Source organism: Drosophila sulfurigaster, chromosome 2R, assembly GCF_023558435.1.
Source record: "Drosophila sulfurigaster albostrigata strain 15112-1811.04 chromosome 2R, ASM2355843v2, whole genome shotgun sequence".
NCBI lineage: Eukaryota > Metazoa > Arthropoda > Insecta > Diptera > Drosophilidae > Drosophila > Drosophila sulfurigaster.
The window spans coordinates 23,028,374-23,043,388 of NC_084882.1; the positions used below are offsets into that span (position 1 = coordinate 23,028,374).

Below are 15,015 nucleotides of genomic sequence, written 5' to 3' on the forward strand. Positions count from 1 at the left end.
GATGATGGCGACGACAACTACAACGACGACGACGACGACGACGACGACGTTGGCTACATTGGAAGGATGCTGCTTAGCTGTCGCCTGCTGTGCTGAAGAAATTAAAATTGCATTACGAAACGAGGCGGCAACCTAGACTGCAGACTGTCTCCCCTTTCTCACACATTCTCACTTTATCTGTATGAGAATGTGTGTTTGTATGTGTGTGTGTGTTTGTCAATGTGTGTGTGTGTGTGCCATAAATATTTCAATATTTGTGCACATTTGAAGCTGCTTAGCTACGCCCTTGCCATGATGGCATGTCGTCCAGTCAGGAAATAGTTTAATTAAAATGCCTTGGCATAGTCATTAAGGAAAGGTATTTGAACAGAGTGCCGAGCCGAGCAGAGAGAGGGAGAGAGAGAGAGGGAGATGTTGCAAGGACAACAACAGGAGCAGCTCAGCGATTCAATGGCTTTCTGCTTAAGTAGGTTGCCCTCAGCCTGACCATTTTCATTGTTTTCGCATGCAAATTTGCTTAAGGAAAAAGCAAAACAATAGACGCACATAAAAGGCGAAAGTTAAAGAGCATCGGCCAGTGTGGAGCCTTTAAAATGGCCACCACACAAATAATAATAATAATAACAACAAAGAAAAAAGCAACAACAGCGAACAAAAAAATACGAAATGGCAGCATATAAAACATGCAAATTTCTGAACACGCCCCATGGATGATGTTGTTAAGCGTCGAGTCCTTTCCTGATAAAGAAAAAACCAAAAAAAAGAACAAATAAACAAAAAAATCAAATTATAAAAAACCAAAAATCCCAAAAAAAAGAGAAGACACAAAACAAAAAAACAAAGAGAGCATAAAAAGTAAATGCAAATACCCGCTTGGTATTCGAAATAAGAAAAATACACAATGGACGAGGGCAAACAGCAAACAAAAACAAGAACAACAAAAAAAGAAAGCGAAAATTTATAGGAAAAATGTAAAACAATAAGATTAACATGAAAACAATCATGACAATCAGTAACCGCAAATGTCAAATTAAATTATCAATAAATTGACGCGAAGACGACAAAGTGGAAGTGGAAATGTAAATGGAAGAGGACCTGGAAGTGGAAGTGGAGCCAGGACAAACTCTAGCTGGTAGTACTAGCTACTACGGATACAAATTTGTCGCTTGCTATATCAAGTATACGACCCGCATGATGATGGCTCGCCATGACCACGAGGCGACAACATAATGAAATCATTTACAAAATGAAAACAAAAACAACACAGCGCACAGAGCACATGCATACAGACTCGCACATACATACATACATATATTTAAATTGTTTTCCCTTGGCTAAGCGGAAAGTTCAGCGATGTCGTCGTCGTCGTCGTCGTCGTCGTCCACTTGAGGATATTGTCCATCAGGAGCAACTTCGCACGCCATTGAATTGTAGGTGCCCGGCAAAGGAACGAAACAGAATGGGAATCATAATAATGGGGAAGGGAATGGAGTTTGGGTGAGCGGCACACTTGCAAATCATAAAACAACAGAGGCGAAGAAAATGTTTTTTAAATCTTCATAAATATTCATTATGAGAGCTGAGCAGAGCGGGGCGCCTGGCAAATAGTTTGAGGCAGCTGCGAATCTTTCATTCCTTCTAAGTATGTACGCTGTTTGCCACCACATTCTTTTGGTATGGACGAGTAGCTATGTACATATGTATGTGTGCGTATGTGTGAGTGTGTGTGGTATGATGGCCATTGGACTGTGGCCAGCAGCAGCAGAAGCAGCTTGTCTGTGTGGTTGTGAACTTTCCTCATGATGTGAACAGTCGCTAAATTTAATTTTACAGATGGCTCTAAACGAACGTTGCCAGCAAAACAAAATAACAATAAAGTGGCCAGCAGCAACAACAACAAGAACAACAATCCATTGGTCCAGTGTCCAATGAAATATAAAAACAAAATACTTAATAGAAAACGCTCTTCAAAACGGAAGTGTCCAGCGGCCTTGAAGCTTCAAGCTGACAGTTATTTGGTCCTCGTGGCTGACCGATCTGCTTTGAGTTTTCGTAGTTCGCAAAAAGAGAGAATTTCCCAAATTGAAGAGGGGAAGTTGCACGCAACAAAAAAGGACTAAGAAAATGTGTGTGTTAAATTGAATGGCAAAGGAAATGTAAAGCTGTAAAGCTTTGAAAGCTTTTGTGCCTTAATGCGGTTAATGCAAGTACTTCTGTATAAAAAGGACATTGGCAAATTAGAACGTTTCATTGTATCGTTGGGTATAATGATTATAATGTGTTGCTTTTTTTTGCTGTCAAATCAAAAAAAAAGGAATAAGAAATTGTTGGAAAATAAAACTCTATTCAGAATGAACTTAAAAATTCTTAGTATTGCGTATATTTGTTTAAATTCATAATAACATATTATTTTACATAAACGTTCATTATTATGACAACAGTGCCTATCACATTTAATGGTATATATGCGTTGATAAGGTATAATTATGGTTATAATGCATACTTATCTCGAGGTTAACGATTACCTCGATGTGCGTGACTGGATATTATACAAGCATGCAGTCATATAAATATTATTCGCTTTATTTTGTCAGCAGAATACATTTATGTATTAGAAAGACAACACGTATGAAATTATATGATTTTGATTTAATAGCATTTTCCAATAAAATAAAGGGTGTAAATTAAGTAATGTATATTTTTCTATGTTATCTGAATAATTTGTAATTTGTAAGGGGTGTAAATTAAGTATTGCATATACTTGAAAGTTTGTTGTTTCCTTTTAATACCTTATTCATTTTTATTATGAAATGCAAACATTTTTCCTATACAATTTAATATATTTTTTTAACTTTCCAATTCACATAAATTAAAATCGAAAAAATTATAATAAATTTTGTAAACATATTAGTTAAATGTTATTTTCTATAGTACATTTATACGCATTAGTATATTTAATAAATAATGTAATGATTTTAATATATACATATTATTGTTTAAGTCTCAATTTTTATTGCAATATTATATAAATTGGTAGCGAAAATATCTAAAAGTAAACTCATTTATTTTATTCTTTTCTTTTTATTCTTATTTTTAAAATTTTAATATTAATATTCATTATTTCCAATTTGGCATAATAATGTTTACAATGAGACGATACCGTTAGCTTGCCACGTGTGCAACTGTTTGCTGTCTGCTTGTGATTCTCTTTAACTCAACAAGTTCCACAGGAAAATGTCCCACGTGCGAGGGAAATTCTCTCTTCGTGGAACGCATTCGCATGGCGTTGAATTGCAAATAAAAAGAGCAAACATGCGGCAACGACAGCGGCAACGGCAGCATCGTAATGACAATTACATTGGGTTAGTCTCACAGTTCGCGGTTCGTGTTACACACCCCATACCAAGCGAAGTTCGGCAAACGCAAACGGTTGTGAGCCCCGCACTCGACAACATCCCTCCCCGAATGTGGCTTCGGGTGTTGTGTGTGTGTCGCTCGGGCTAACTGTTGAATCAACGAGTGGTTGCCGAAGATTGTGGCGCACTCGTTCACAACGAGGACGCAACGCAGTCTTCATCCAAACGCGTATCGAGACGGTTCTGTGCATCTCCGTTTTCTAGGTTCACGTACAAAAAGCAGTTGAAATTTATTGAAAATACAAAAATAAAAGAAAATTTAAAATAATACAACAGCAATAACAACAACAGCGAAATAGATAAAGAGGATTGTGTGAATAATTGAATCTTGGCGCTGATAAATCCAAGTGCAATTTTTGGAACCCACGAAAGTGAAAGAGATTAGCACGTTGAGTACGCGAGTGTGTGTGTTTGTGTGTACGAGTGTGTGTTCTGTGGATACTTGCTTCTTATCCGTGTTTGGAGGTGCCAATGCGTTTCGTTGATTTCGGCAACGTTCCTGCTACCGCTGCTCCTCCTGCTCCAGCTCCAGCTGCTGCTGCTGCTGCTGATTCGATTTTGCCTCTCGCGGTGCCGACTCCACTCGACTCGGCTCGGTGCTCTCAATTTTGCGGCCAGTTTTGTGACATAGAAAATTTGGGCAAAATCGTGAATACATATATCGTCGTCGTATATTGTATGTTGTATCTGTGCTTCACTGCGTCAACCTAGAGACTGCGGCACGGTTCTTAACTTTTGCCTCCTGTCGCATATATTTTTAAGACGTAGCCTCGAGTGTACGTCAACAACACCAACAACAACATCAACGAGAGCGACAGCAACTCTGAAGTGAGAAAGTCAATAAACATACGAAAACAACAACACAAATTTGAATTCAATTTGAAAATTGTGCCACACACACACACACATTTTGAAAGTGGTTTATTTTGCTTTTTATGTGCGTGTGTCTGCGCGTGTTCGTTCGTGTTGCACCAACGAAAGGCAAAGTGTGTTGCAAGCAAGTGTTTGTGTCTGGTTGTGAGTGCCGTAACTACGTACTTCTAAAGGACTTTGCTAAACTTCACCTCGAGAGCGTGGGATTTTCATAAGGCAACATTTTCTGCATACAGCTGATAACTCGCTGTTGGCCAAGAAAACAACAATAGCAAAACACGTGAGATACACAATAGGTAAGTGTGCCACACATTCAGAGTCACCTGTTGAAGGTGTCTCCTTTACAAAAAAACAAAAATATTCATGCCCACGCAATTCCATTGTTTTCTATGAGCAGTCGAGGCAGCTACTTGAAATACACTCTTGAAATTCAATAATTAAAGGAAGAAAGAATCTCTTTTAAAATCTGCTGTTGCAGAGTTTAAATTAATGCAATATTAATATGTATGATATCAGTAAATGAAAATGAAATTAAATGAAATTCAGTAATATGTAAAAGCAAAGTTAATATTATTAACTAGGGCAGCTAGAGTGTACAAATTTCGTTATAGGTTGCATGATGCGTTAATCAGTCAATTGTTTTTCCTCATTTTATAATATATATCAGGTTTTATTGTTTTATTTTTTTTTTTGTGTGTTGTGTCCAGCACATTAAACGCATGAATTGCAATCATTCAACTGAATAATTAATATGAAATAAATCTGTGAGATTTCCACAATCACTTCAACTTATTTTATGCATCCATTTTTTTTTGTTGCGCCATCAATTAATTATAAATATTATACACATATGAGTTTTCCTCATCAGTTTAACCATTTGTTTTTTGTTGCTGCTGATTCTGCCATGTTGCCAACAAATTGCCATTTACTGAGCTGCTTTTCAATTCACCAGAAAAGCAGCTATTGACGGTGCAATATAAAATCATTTAAAATATTGGACTTTAAATAGATAGATGTAACAGCTCTTTATACTCTTTTCATGATAGCGCTAACATTTATGCAAAAAGCTGTACAAAAAAAACGCTACTTTATGCTGTGATTAAATTTATATAGCTTTCAGTTTGCTCAATTCAAGTGGGGTTAATAGTTAAAGGGATTTAACGAAAACTTGCATTTATTATTTTAATATTTGCATTTTTTTTGTAAATTACTTTTAACTCCTTCAACAATTCCCAAAAGCTTTTACCCTCGACTCAAGCATTATTATCAGCCAAGTTTTTTTTTATATACTATCTGAATAATTTGTGCAGCAAATTAATTGCATATTGAAATAAGGAATTATTGATATAAAAATATGAAAGTGTGCGTACGTTTGTGCTATTAATGCGAGTAAATATTATAAATCAAGTCCAGTCGAAATGCACAGTCCAATCAGCGATACACTAAATGATCATGCATATGTGTTGCCGGATGGAGAATTATGCAGCTGCCACAGCTTCTGCCAGTGCCACTGCCACAGCCACACATATACTTTTAACTGCATAATGCTGAATACGTTGTTGCACATTGGCAGCTGCATTATAAATGCTTATGTGCAGCCTTTAATTTCCGCTTAAACGCTGCGGTTGCACGTTTTAAAATGAAAGTCACATCAATAAATAAACATTGAACGTGGGAGGGGTGAAAAGAGATGCATGCAACATGCTGTGGCATATTCTTATATGCATATACTTTAACTTTACTTACACATATACGACACTTGCTTTAATTCAAGTTTATTGCGGCAAATTGCTTGCGGCTTGGGATACTCAATTAGTTGCAACATAAATGCCGATTCGCCTGCGACATTTCGCTTTATTAAGCTGCAAGTCTGAATTCAATTGCCATGTTGCACATATACATTTGTGTTGCTCGCGGGTGTGGTAATTGTTTTAAAGCATTCATACATGAATTTTGCTAATTAAACATGCCCGCAAATGATTTTCTACAAAATGTACCATAATAATAATGACAGAATGTAAATAATTGCAACGAGCAACGAACAACGAATAGCTAGTCACCAATTGGCCACCAAATAGCCAACACCCAAAATGCCAACACAGCCCGCACTCAAACACTCATAAACACACACACACATATGCATTCGGTCAGTCAAATACATTTGCAAAAACACACACGCAAACATGCCACATGAATATGTTGAACAATGTGCATCGAAATTGAAATCAATGTTGATTATATTGCACTATGAGATGCCCATTAGTTTATTATCCTAGCTGAATAGTGGTCGATTATAGAATTTAATTTGCTACTTGATCTGTATTTTAAATGCTGTTAATAGTTATAGTTTATATGATTTAATAACTGCTTATTCATTTCCTGGCAGGCAAAAATAATTATTGGAAATGTACAGAATTAACCCCATAAACTATAAATTAAAAAAAGTATTTGACCAATAATTATTACATTAATTATATGAATAAATGAATTCAACTAAAGATTAAATTGACTAAATGGTTAAATATTGAAAAAAGATCAAGAACAGCATCTATAAAATACGCAAGCAAAATTAACTTGATATCAAAAATATTCGTTTGATTTAATTTATGTTTAATCACTAAGTTTTCATTATGTACTTTTATATAGTTTATTTGAATTTATAAATAAGTCACACAAAGCTAAGATTTGTTTCATTAAGTAAAATAAAATTAATTGGTAATTTTATATAATTTTGTTACATTTTTGTAATTTATACATTTCAAAATTAAATATAAATTGTATTTTTATCTAGTTTGATATAGTTTTGTTAAATTTTTGTAATTTACATAGATATTGAATGTAAATTGTATTTTATCTAATTTGTTATAATTTTCTTTTTGTAGAAACATATTTATGAATGTCAAATACAAATTCAATTTTAAGTATGCGACATTTATGTTCTTATATTAATCATAGCAGGGTATTAATTCGTCTAGCATATGGCAAATGAAAAGCGCCATTAGCTCAATTCAGTGAATTTGAACTACGAATAACGCCGTTGGCTATTGGCTAAAATTGGTGCATTATTCGCGTTGCCAGGCAATTAATAAACCATTGGCATAACAAAGCCGGAGCCAATGTTAATTGCAATTTAACATTGGCGTTAATAATAAATAATTCATCAAAATGTGCGCAACCGAACATTGTGTATTTGTATGTGTGTGTGTGTATTGCTCTTATCCAAAATGGCAGCTGCTGCTTGGCCTCCATTTGAACCATTTGGCCATTTTGCCATTTCGCGCTGTTCAGCTATTTCAACTGGCGGCCATCATCATCATCATTATTATTATTATTCGCTGCCATTATTATTATTATTATTATTCTTATGATTTGCATTATAAGTGAGTGTACAATACTTTCGTCCTATTCATCGTAAGTAAGTAACTCTCTGTATACATTGCCATGGCAATTCATTTCTCGACGCGTGCACTTTTCACTTCACAGCTCATTTTCATTTCAGTCTTTCTTCTTCACCCAACACCCAACACCCAACTCACACACAAACACATTTATAATTGCGAGGATTTTTCCAACTACTCGGCCGTTCCTTATCGAGCATTCCATTTCGACTATTGACTAATTAAAAATCAGCAGAACTTGGGGGCTAGATGACATAATAAGCAACTGCTGTTGCTGTTACTGTTACTGTTGCTTTTGCTTTTGCTGCTCCTGATTCTGTGTTTCTTCTACAACTGTTTACTTCTTACAAAAAAAAAGAAGAAAATGTATGAGGGAGACCAGAAAGGAAAAGCAAACGTAAAGCGAAACTGAAATAAAAACAAGTAAGAAAGTTACAGTCGAGTGTGCTCGACTGTGAGATACCCGCTACCCATTTTTAATAAAGGCAAAATATTGCGGTACCATTTTCAAAATATACCGAAAATACTAAAAAAATACTAAAAATATACCAAATGGTATGTTTGGTATATCGATACAGCACACCATTCAAAATATACCATAGACGACACAATGTACCAGATTGTCACCCAAAGCAACTCAGACCCCTAGTAAGTAGGCGTTTTTGCCCATACAAAAGTATATCTTTAATAACTTCCACAATTTTTATCTGATCGCAACCAAATTTTCAGGAATCATAACTACTACAGTAATTATTGTATATACCAAAATTCGTAGCTCTAGCTTTAAAATTGTTATTCGATTTTTTTGATTTGCGGGGGCGGAAGTGGGCGTGGCAAAAATTTGAAACAAACTTGATCTGCGTGCAAACATAACAAATGCTGTCGAAAAAAAATTATAGCTCTATCTCTTATAGTCTCTGAGATCTAGGTGTTCATACGGACGGACGGACAGACACACAGACACACAGACACACAGACGGACAGACGGACAGACGGACATGGCTATATCGTCTCGGCTGTTGACGCTGATCAAGAATATATATACTTTATAGGGTCGGAGATGCCTCCTTCTACCTGTTACATACATTTCCTGCCGGCACAAAGTTATAATACCCTTCTACCCTATGGGTAGCGGGTATAATAACAAACGCTAAAGTAGATTTTCACTCGTACTTATTTTCCAAATGACCTAATAAATTTGCTCTCATTATGACGCCGTGCCACGAACGTCGTCGTTTTGTTTGTGGCCAGTAGAAAAACAAAAAGAGAAAAACCAAAAAGCACCTCATGCTAGAAAGAAGAATAAATGTTCCTGGAATCGTCCACAGTACAAATAAAAACCCATACTACTAACCATACTAACCATTCCTTGCTGTATTATAGGAGCAGCTCCTTCTAACTGCCAGGTAATTGCGCTAAGCGGCATTGAGAGCAGGCCAGCGCATAATGAGCGTGAAAATACTTACGTTGTGCGAATATGAAAACCTCTTTAGCAATGGGCTGTGCGGAAAAATGGGCAAATCTTGATTTGACTTTCATCGCAGCGGGTGGCAACACAATTCTCGATTTAATTGAAACTGAATTGAAATTAGTTCATTTGCTTCAGACTCATTTGTGATATGCTTTTCGTTTCAACTTTGATTTGATAAGCAAACATAATTATGATGGATTTGAAGAACATATATTTTGGGTAATAATACAATTGCCCTTTATATATTGTATATGAATCAATCTTCATTACAGTCAACTCAATATATGGGAAATACAATCCAAAACGAGTTAAAAATCGAATAACATATATTGCAAGTAAATTAATAAATTGCTTCCCCAATACATTTTATTTTGATTTCTTTTGTTATCCACAGAATATTTTCTTTAGAGTTTCGTTTTAAAACTGTAAAACTTTGTACCTACAGAAAATACAATCGAATACAAATTGTCGAAGTTATTTAAGGAGTACTTTTGTATGGTAAAAAGCACCTACTGCAATCAGATCCTAATTGCTTTGGCTGACAATCTTGTATATTTTGAACTTTCTGGTATGATTTGAAGGTCGATCGATATCGTAGATATAGACTTCGTTTGATTTTTAGTATTTTTCGGTGCATTATTTTGGTATATTTTGTATAATTTACTAAAAACGTGTATTGGGTATCTTATAGTCAAGCACACTCGACTGTAGCTTTCTTAATTGCTTCGTTTACTTTGGACTTTTTTTTTGAATCGTGATATGAGTAAATTTATTTTACAGGATATTCTTTTCTTTGGAGTTGTCCTTTAATACATAGAAGATTCTATCATATTTAAGATGTTGCTTATTAAAGTGTGCAGATATTAATTATATTCATTGATTCCATTTACTTTTAATTTAGTTTTATTGAATTTGTATTGTATGAATTGTTGTATAATAATGCTAATCCTTGAGCAGGAAAGTGAATACAGATCGATAAAGCTCATATGGCGCCTGCCGCTTGAATCTATGCCCAGTCGCTTAATTATGCTTAATTACTCGTGCTGCTGGCTCTCGTTGCAGTTGAATTCAAACTAAGGCCAACATATGCACATTCAGGCACTCAATCCCTCCCACCCACACACTCGCATGCTTGCATACCATCTCCATCCCCTTCTTCCTCATCCCTTCATCGTTCCATTGCCGCACTTGCATTGCGCATTGCAAGAACCCTTTCTCTTGGTCAGAACGTGCTGCTCTTCTGTTTAGTGATTCAAATGCCGCACATTTTGAATAATTAATTAGTGTCCTGCTAATTTACACGCTGGTTGACTGGCTTTTTGGTTAGTATTTCGGCCGTGAGGCTTTCGTTTGCAAATGACCCAAGCGAGGAGAGGGGGGAGAGAGGAGTTAGGACGGAGAGCAACTTGCCTCCATGTGCTGCATGTTATTTGATTATTTTGTCGTTGCATTACTCTCACTCTCTCTTTCATTCCCATGCTCTCCCTCTCTGTCACTGTTTGTCTATCTCTTTCTATACAAGTGTGTGTGTGTGTGTGTGTGTGATGTGGTCTGGCATATTTATGACACTGGTAATTAAATTTAATTGTTGCACTTTTGGAGCACGAGCACACAGCGCCTCGTTAAGCTGCGGCCGGGGCGTCATAACCTTCACCGAACCACCCTCCCACCTCAGATGTCCCACACCTCCCACACAAGTCTGGCCACAAAAAGCTGGCCAAGCACGCAAGTTCCTTTGTACATTTGCTGCTTAACCTTTTGTTGCTTTTAATACTCTATAGTGGATGGTGTAATGGTGTAAAGAGGTATACACAACTATAGCTTCAGTTGTTCTTTCACTTCTATGTATGCTTGGCTGTGACATACCCGTTTCCCATTTTTAGTAAAAGCAAAGTAGTGCGGTATTATAATTTAAATATATACCAAATTAATATATCATATCAATACTTTAATATACCAAAGACCATATTTGGTATATCGATGTAGTACCCCATTCGAAATATACCATAGAGGACAAAATATACCAGATTATCAATCTAAGACTCGATAGCAGTTGGCGTAATTTGCTCTACAAAAGTATTTCGTAAATAATTTGTACAATTTTCATCCGATCGCAACCAAATTCACAAGACTCATAAATACTTACTTAAGTTTGTACTAAAAATTGTTTCTCTATGATTACGATTGTGTGCAAACATCGAAAAAAATGATTACTCTATCTCTTGTAGTGTCTCAAAAATGTTCATACAGAATGACACACGGAGTTCACAATAAGAAACACTTTCAGCTGTGACCATAACTTGCCATATAAGTTCTCTAGGGTATCTGCTAGTGCTGCATGCTTGCGTGATAATTTCTTTATTTACATTCAGCTTTTAGTTGAGTTGTCGCATTTCGTCGCCATTCTAATTTGGCATACTTCAGTTCTGTTGCGTGCAGCCTTTGATATGATAAGCCTTTCCTCTTCTTCTTTCACAACCTCATCCCACACCTCCCTACTTCATCCCCTCGTTATGTCGCACGCAGAGCTCCTTTAATTGCAATGCTAAACGCTAAATCATAGCCTCACGTGTACCACGTAATTAGCTTAAGTTGTTAGCCACTGTTATAGAATTTCACTCGTCTCATTACAATGGTGTCCACATCTAATGGCCACACAAACACACACACACAAATATGTATTACATATATGTGCAATTAATGTATGTATGTGAATAAATATTTGCACAAAGTATAGCTTAACGTGTTGATTTATTTGCAATGCAGCCACAACTTAGTTGCTTTTATTATTAACTTTCAAAAATTCAAAATAAAACTGTTCTTGTGTTTGCTTTGTTAGTTTATCAATTTGATATCATAATGTTAATTTGTTTAAACAAGAGAAAATATGCAAATGATTAATTAAAGCGTAAACTGCATATTCAACTAAAAGCACAGAAGGCAAATTATAATTTTTATTATATTTAAACAACTAAACAATTAATTTCGCTTCAACGGTCGGAATATAAAATGTAATCCATATTATTAATTAGATGTCAAAGTAGAACAAAGCACAACTAGTTAAAAATCTATTTCGATTATCTGACAATTTAATTACTTGACTTCTAATGGCAATTTTGATTTGTATTGAATAAATCATAATCTGAAAAGCAAACATAATTTTGCTAACGTTGAGAATTTAATTTGCACAACTCATGTTTTTATGCATTTTACGTTAATAACCACAAATTTGATTATAAACTTTATGGGAGTATGTTTTAGAATTTCTACGAATTCCGCTTCGATCAATAGTTCAATTTATTCGAAACGAGTTTATTAATTTCAATAAATTTGATGGCCATCCATTGATAGTCGAACATATTCACAATAAATGACAATTATTTGCACACACACACACTCACACACCCATAGATATTTAGACGCAAAACAAAATAATAATAAATATTTAATGACATACTCGTAAAATGGCAGCGAGTTGAATAAACTGAAAATGCAAATGGTAAATCTAAATAAAAATGAAAATGAAAACACTTTCACTGCGTGAAAAAACACCGAAAATTATTTGCCACTAGCCGGAGGAAAAAGAAACGTATACAAAAAAAAAAAAAAAAAAAAGAAAAGAAGACACATAAAAGTAAACTCCTCAACAACCGCAACAGGAGAGAAAAGCAAAAGTGAATGAAACTGGCACCCGTCGTTTTTTTTTCTTTTTTTTTGACGATATCCTTGACTTTTGTTACTTTTACTTGGCGCTTAAAGACTCTGACTCTGACTCTGACATCGATATTGTTACCGCTACCGTCTCCGACTCTGACTCTGACTTGAAGTTCGTCGGTCTCGTCGTCCAGGATGGTAATGAAAAACGCGCCCTTTGTTCGTTCCCTTAATGGGGCGTGTGGGCGTTTTGCCAGAAATTTTTGTCATGCCACGGTATACCGGTATTCCAGCGCTTGTAACAATACCCTGTTATTCATAGGGCATATGCAAATGTAATTAGAAAAGTTGTGAAGGGGAGAAACTTGCTTTTAAGAAAACTACAAATTGAGAATGGAATGGGAGATAGAGTTAAGCTATGCTATAGAGCATGTCTAATTCGACTCAACACTCAGCTGATAATTGCTACTCGTTCCCTTGTTGTTGCTCTTGTTGTTGGCAGTGTTGCCTTCTATTTTGTGCTGGCAAACTTTTTGAGTAAATGTCTTTGTCAGCAGGTGTAGTCGAGCAGGTGGTGGCCTTTCACCCCCCTCCCTCTCAGTGCTGCCTCTCTTAGTGCCTGAGGTTGCCATCCTGTTTGCCTGCTTGGCGGCCGCCTGTCGCCCTTGTTGTCCTTGGGTTGCCTTTTGCATTTTCATTACCCTGAAAAGAGATTTTTATTTAAAGTTGTTTGTGAAAAAATGCCATGTAGCATTTATGCGGTCTTTTGCTTAGTTGTTGTTGTAGTTGTTCTCGCTGCTGCTGCTGCTGCTGTTGTTGACTGCTGCGGCTGCTTTTAATGCCAAAAGTTTTACGCCCCTTTTGCCAGTTGACCTGTTTGCTGCTGCTTTTGCACAGCAAAAAAAAAGACGAACACACACTTGAATTATTTAGGTACGAGTAGAAATCTACAAGTACAAGTATATTTGGAATTATTCCATGCATTCATAAAATACGCTGTTTAGACACATTTTTGTCCAGGACATTGATGGCCTTTTGTTTTGTCTCGATGCTCTTGATGCTCCGGCATTGTGCAGACACAGCGTAAAATTTAGCACTCAATTACGAAGCAGCGATAAGTCGTTCGAGTTGGCGAGGCTAGAAGCCCAAACATTAATGAAATGAGCCTCATTAAAATGCAACGAAATGTCACTTATCTCAAATTGAAATTGAAGTACAATCTCAGCCAATTATAGCAGCAGCAGCAGCAGCAGCAGCAACAACAACAAAAACTGGAGGCAACCTACAACACAGTTGATTCGACACAGCGTAAATTTACCGATAACCATCAAAGTGGCTGCAACACGAAGAACGTGCTAAATTAGAGTGCAAGCTTGTTAACGGCAAAAGATTGCTCATAGAGCCAAGATAGAGAGAGTAAGAGAGGGAGAGAGAGTGGAAGTGGAAGTAGATGTAGTATATGTGAGTTCTCTGACAGAGTCAGTCAGGCAGTCAGGCAGTCAGGTTTATGTGGGTCAGTTTCAGTCTCAGACGCGTTGCATAATGTAAGAAATCTACATTGGGCTGTAGTATAGACCAAAGGCAAAGTCATATTAAATGGCCAACAAGCACAACGAGAGCCATGCGATACAAGTAATGGCAATGAGAATACTCGTACTCTATGTCCCGAAAATGTATAGAATGTTGTTTTGTATGGAACTGGAGCTGGAGCTGGAGCTGGAGCAGGCACTTCAGCAGGCTGGTCCTTTTGCCTTGGCTCCATCTTTGGTTAACTGCAAAACATAAGCCGGTCGCAGTAGCATTCATGAAAAGCGATAAAAATGGCCTGCCATTGTGTGTATGTGTGTTTTGTTGTCGTTGCTGTTGTTGCTGCTGTTGTTGTTGCTGTGCCATATTGTCCAGAGTCACTTGCTTGTGCCCCGCGCCGGTCTGGCAGTCAGCTAGCTCCTTTTGTCTGGCTGTAGGTCTGTGGCTGTGTGTGTGTGCGTACGCAAAGTGAGGAAAAATTGTGGGAAATTACATTTCGAGCTGTATGCCTAGGCCAGAAAAGATAGAGAGAGAGTGTGGGAGTGGAAGTGGAAGCTGAGCAGAAATCCAGACTTAGCCTATTAGCATTCATATTAAAACGAAAGTGAAACCATATTGCGTATACGTAGTATAGCATGCTACTCGTACTCATACAATGTACAATGTGCCGTATGCG

At 36.6% G+C, this 15,015-nt stretch overlaps 1 protein-coding gene across 4 annotated transcripts in view; it reads left to right on the forward strand.

Moving 5' to 3' along the window:
- Positions 1–3,565: 3,565 nt before the first annotated feature.
- LOC133838395 (lachesin) overlaps positions 3,566–15,015 on the forward strand; it is a 128,647-nt gene continuing 117,197 nt past the window's right edge. For 2 of the 4 annotated variants that reach the window (XM_062269472.1, XM_062269474.1), the window contains exon 1: positions 3,567–4,585. The gene's annotated coding sequence lies outside the window, so the exon portion shown is untranslated. Of the gene's footprint in view, positions 4,586–15,015 lie in introns of all 4 variants that reach the window. The other 2 variants (XM_062269475.1, XM_062269473.1) reach the window with 2 other exon arrangements.